This window comes from Eulemur rufifrons, chromosome 17 (assembly GCF_041146395.1).
Source record: "Eulemur rufifrons isolate Redbay chromosome 17, OSU_ERuf_1, whole genome shotgun sequence".
In the NCBI taxonomy this organism is placed as follows: domain Eukaryota; kingdom Metazoa; phylum Chordata; class Mammalia; order Primates; family Lemuridae; genus Eulemur; species Eulemur rufifrons.
The window spans coordinates 17676413-17681696 of NC_090999.1; positions in this window are offsets into that span (position 1 = coordinate 17676413).

The following is a 5284-nucleotide window of genomic DNA, read 5'->3' on the forward strand; positions in this document are numbered from 1 at the left end:
TTCTGGAAACTCTCTTCATAGTTCTTAGATATTCCTTTTCAGTCTCTGAGCACACCTTATGCTCATTTTTAAATTGTTATAATTGGTTGATATTTGTTTCTTGCTCTGACTGGACATCTTTGATCATATTGTAGTCTTAAAATAGTCTTTAAACTTTCTTCCTTTTGTAGATCAATAGAAACTGCTAATTATCCCCAGTCTACCAATCATCCATCCAAGTTTTCCCAAGTCACCTTTTGGAAATCATATTAAGATTTTGTCATGCTTTGCAATTAAATAACCTCAAATCAAATCATTACTCTACCAGTACAAGTATTCTTTTTCTCAATTCAAATTACAACAAGCAAAGAAAATAATCACATAGTAATAATGTAAATAATTTCATGAAACATAAGCTATTAGTCCACATCTGGGGTACTTCCTGGTTCATAGCAAGTTTCCATGGTACCAAGTTGGGATATTCACTATGAGTGAATCTCTGGGCCTTTTGGTGTCTGAAAGTTAAAAACGATACTTTGAAAAATAAATTTCTATTGAATTATAACACAAGTTGTAAACTACTCGAAATATTTTTCTCTTAAAATGATACTAAGCATCTTTTTCTAAATATTTTCATTTTACCCCCTTCACAACATCTGGGCTTTTCTAAGAACAATTTGTTTATGCTTGTGAAACAAGGTAATCATTTGGTTGACATTTTCATCCAAGTATGTATGCTCCTTAGTGCCTTTCTACCTTGAAGAAAGAAAATGCTTTCATCTTTGAAATGCTGACATTTCGTCATGTGAAAAATAGAGTATAATTTTAAAGTTATCTAACTCCAGATACATTAATATATGTGTGGTGCCTGGCATGTTGCAGAGAAATGTATCAGTCGGCATTCAGGAAGAAAAGAGAACTAACACAAACTAGCAAACTCTGAGAAGAGCTTGATAAAGAGACCATGGTGTTACAGAAAATACAGGGAAACCAAAAGGGAAAATGCAGCCCCCAGGGTGCTATGGTAACCTATATCCCTTACAGAGTAACAAGAAAGCAAGATCACTGGAAACCAGAGTAAGTAGCTGTAGGCAAGAATGAAGGTTTTTGTAGAGTTACAGGAAGTCTTCAGCAGACACCAAAAGAGTGAGCCAAGAGAATAAATACCACAACCTCACTCTTCACTCTCTCTCGGGTCTCCTGGTCTTAGCAGTTCTAACCCATCAGAAGCCAGAAGCAAGGGATCCCATGTCATTCACACAGGTCAGGCTCCCAGAACCTAGAACAGATAAAGAGATTGGAGAATGAATTGAGGGACATGATGAAAGATCTCCAAAACTGTCCACTCCACCACTCCTCTGCATTCACTCTTGCATTTATGTTGGTGAAAACTTAATTTTTACAGCACAGGAGAACTTGACAACCCAGCAGCTGCCATGTCATCATTGGCTGATTCTAACTCAGTTCAACTTCCCCCCTGGAAATGAATGTATTATATATCACTAGTGGTCTCCTTAGAAGGTAGTGGAGTTAAGGTGAGGGGAAGAGCCAATCATTATAATATAGTACAGTTTTCCCTTCTTTAAGTGATCAGAAAAAATACATCTGTGATCATGTCTCCATTTTATCAGTACCTTTCCACTATTTCTCTTTCTCTCAGGTAGCCAGTCCGCTGCATGACTTTTAACCAATGGGCAAACTTAACCTTCATCTGTTGGAGTTATTTGCTGTTTGAGTGTGCCTCAGTTTCCCACTAGCCAAGATTATTAAGCAAGAAAGTAGTAATAGGTATACCAATGACTAGCTAGGTTTCCTCATATTGTTCTTTTATAATATTTTTCATAGTGGATCAGAAAACAATTTTCTCCTCTTGGTTCAGAACAATCTCCATGGCCAGTGCATATTCTCCTTCTCTTTGTTATTCAAGAAGAGAAGTCAGACTTGGTCAGAGTCCTGTCATGGATTTGTAATTCAATAGAATTCTAAGTCTATTCTTCAGTGAAAAAAGATTTCTTTTTTGGGCTCAAAGGCCTCCAAACCAATCAAGTCCAAAGTTTAGGTTAAAACAATTCTACAAATCACTTGTTGGGGGTAATCATACAACTGATCATGTCAGCTCCATCCCTTGGTTACCAACCCTAATTCTAATTACAGAGTAGATAACCTATATGCATTGTTTGCTTATGGCAGTTGCCACATTTTGTAGGATGACATCCCTACTTTGCAGGCACTGCAACTTAGCCTGCAGCAAGTTATCTTAACCCTTTAACTAGGCTAGTTTTTTTCTGGGTGATGTAACATAATAGACCAGTTAATTCTCAGACTGTGAATCCATTGCCACAATTCCTTTCTAATGAAATATGTCCAACAGTCAGAGGCACTATTGTATGTGGAACCACAAAAATAGATAAAGTCATTGCTAAGAAATAAAATTTCCCCTCTATGCTCCCTCAAAGAAGAAATATATAATTGCATTTCCACCAAATTGTCAGTTGTTTTCCCCAGGTAAGTGGGAAGACATCAGGGACTCAGCATTGGTTTCTGCTCTAGGCATGCTGAACACCTTACAGTGGTAATATCCAGATTAGCCTTGATGAGAGGAAGCCCACCTTGTTGAGCTCGTGCCTTCCTCTGTTACAACTTTATACTTGAGTCCATTGAGTTAGCACCAGGGAGTGTAGGAAAAGAAGCTGATATTAATATTAATAGTACTGGTTATCTGATATAGCTGATAACTATGCTTTCTTTAAAGCAAATGCTTTTTAGTAGGTATTTTTATGCAACATAAATATCTTCACACTTCATGTCCATGCATCCACACACCTTTCCCTGAGATTTTCTGCACTATTTTCTAATTTATTTTTTAAGACACTAGTCACCTAATCAAAGCACTAGCTCATGCCTATGAATTTAGATAGATCTCTAGCATGGGCTTTCTTTGCTTTCATAGGATTGAACCACCAGCTCAAAGATCTGTCCATGAGGGTAATTTCCCTTCTCCATTGACTTTTAGAGCTACTGCTAAGTGAGAACAAAGGGAAGAAGCTGTTCACTTTTGACTGATGTCAGCAGCATGTGCAGTTATATTCACAAATCTGGTTCATGATGTTTCCTGTTCTATTGAGTTTGAACAGCGGCCATAGGTGTAAACTTAAGGGGAAGAAGAAAAGCAAAAGGAGATCTAGTACAGGAATCTGTGACACCTGCTCAGGCAGTTTTTCTTGAGATTTCTGATCCTGCTAAAACCCAGTCTCCAAAATACCATTTGCATTATAAAATTTAATACTCTTGTGCATATTCATTTTTTAAATTTATAGAAGTATTTATATATAAAAATGTATGTATTTTGTATGTAGGTAGTTATTTATATTTGTAAATCAGACAATAACCAGAGCGCAATGGGCAGTTGTGCTTGAATTATAATTTTGTGTCACGTTGTATGTTTCCTACTGACAATGTAACAATTTACCACAAATTGTGGTAAATTGGTGGCTTAAAAAATACATTTTTATCCTCTTACAATTCTGGAGGTCAAAATTCCAAAAATCAAAGGCTGCATTCTCTGTGGAGACTTCAGGGTATAATCTATTTTCTTACCCTTTCTATCTTTTAGAGGGCATTTGCATTCCTTTGCTCATGGTGCCCTTCTCCATCTTCACAATCAACAGTGTAGCATCTTCCAACCTCTCTCTCCCTCCTTCTCCCCCCCCCAACCTCTCTCTTTCAATCTTCTGCTTCTATCATCTGTCTCTCTCTCTCTTTTTTACTTTGACCCTCTTGTTTTCCTCTTATTAGGACCCATGTAATTACATTGAGCCCACATTGGGATAAGCCAGAATAATTTCCCCACCATCTCAAGATCCTTAATCACATTTACATGGCCCTTTTTGTCTTGTAAGGTATCATATTTACAGGTCACAGGTTCTAGGGATGAGGACATGGTTATCTTTGGAGGAGGAGTGATTAGTCAGCTTCCCACACTCATGTAAAGGGTTTCTGTCTCAACCAAGACCTATAAGGCTCTGTAAGAGCCTGATACTACACTTCAGGTTATGAAATAATGAAAATTATCTCTCTGACACAGACACTTTGTGGTTTCTGGGTCATAAGTCCCAAGTGGCAGGGCAGTTTTCACAGCAACCTGGATATATTATAGGTCCCTTCTTGCTGTGGGCCAATTCAAAATTAGTATTCATTCAAATTGCCCAGGATATAGATGGGAACAATATAACCAAATATGATATATATTTCCTTCGAGATCAAAAAAAGACCCACTAAGTGTCACATGTGTTTATCAATAGATTGTCACAAGGTATAACATTTTTTTTTCTTTCTACAGCATAAAAAAACATGCCCCAGACCAATGAACTCCAAGATATCTCATCAGTTTTACAGGTCCCTGAACGTTAATGGGTTTACCTGCCACCTTTAGTACCCTTGTGGTTTTACAAAGGCTCTATGATGCTGGCTATGTTCTGCCTATCCATTTTGATACAATTCATATATCAAGAATATAATGTGTCAGTGTTGCATTCTGTGCAGTATCAAGACAATTCATGTGCCTAGTCCAGAATATTTTATGACAGAGAGCTGGAGGGTTGATGTAGCCCTGAAACAACGGAAAAGATATACTCATATTTATCATGTGACAGAAAACTGCTTATGTTTTCCTTTGCTGGTAGAGATAGGGGGGAAAGGCATTGCTGTTTCAATGGCTGTATACCAGGTGTCAGGGCTTGTGTTAATTTTCTCCAGGGGAGATACCATATCTGGAAATGCAGCTGTGATTGGAATCACTACCTAATTATGTGGGTGATAATCGACTGTCATTCTCCTTGACACATCTGGCTTTACACTGTGCAAATAGACATGCTAAATGGGGATGTGGTGGGAATTAGCACTCTTGCATATTTCAAGTCATCGATGATGGCACTAATCTTTGTAATTCCTCTAGGGATGTGATATTTTTGTTTGGCTTTGTATTCTAGGCAGGGTTAGGCAGGTGCAATTCTAGTGGTTTCTATTTGGCCTTTCCTACCGTAACAGACCTCCCTCTATGGATCATAGAACCAATGTGGGGATTTTGATAGTTACTACTTATAACTATACACTGTATACATTTTTAGATGAGAAAAATAACAATAGAATAGGTCTGGGTCTGCAGTAGAGGTGAATTGGGCCAAGACTCCATTTATAACCTCAACTCCGTAAGTTCCCAACTTCCATTGTTAGTTCCCAGAAACAGTTCAAATCCAGGAGATAATAATCCTACAGATTTGGTATTTTCTGTCCTGCTGAGAAGGTA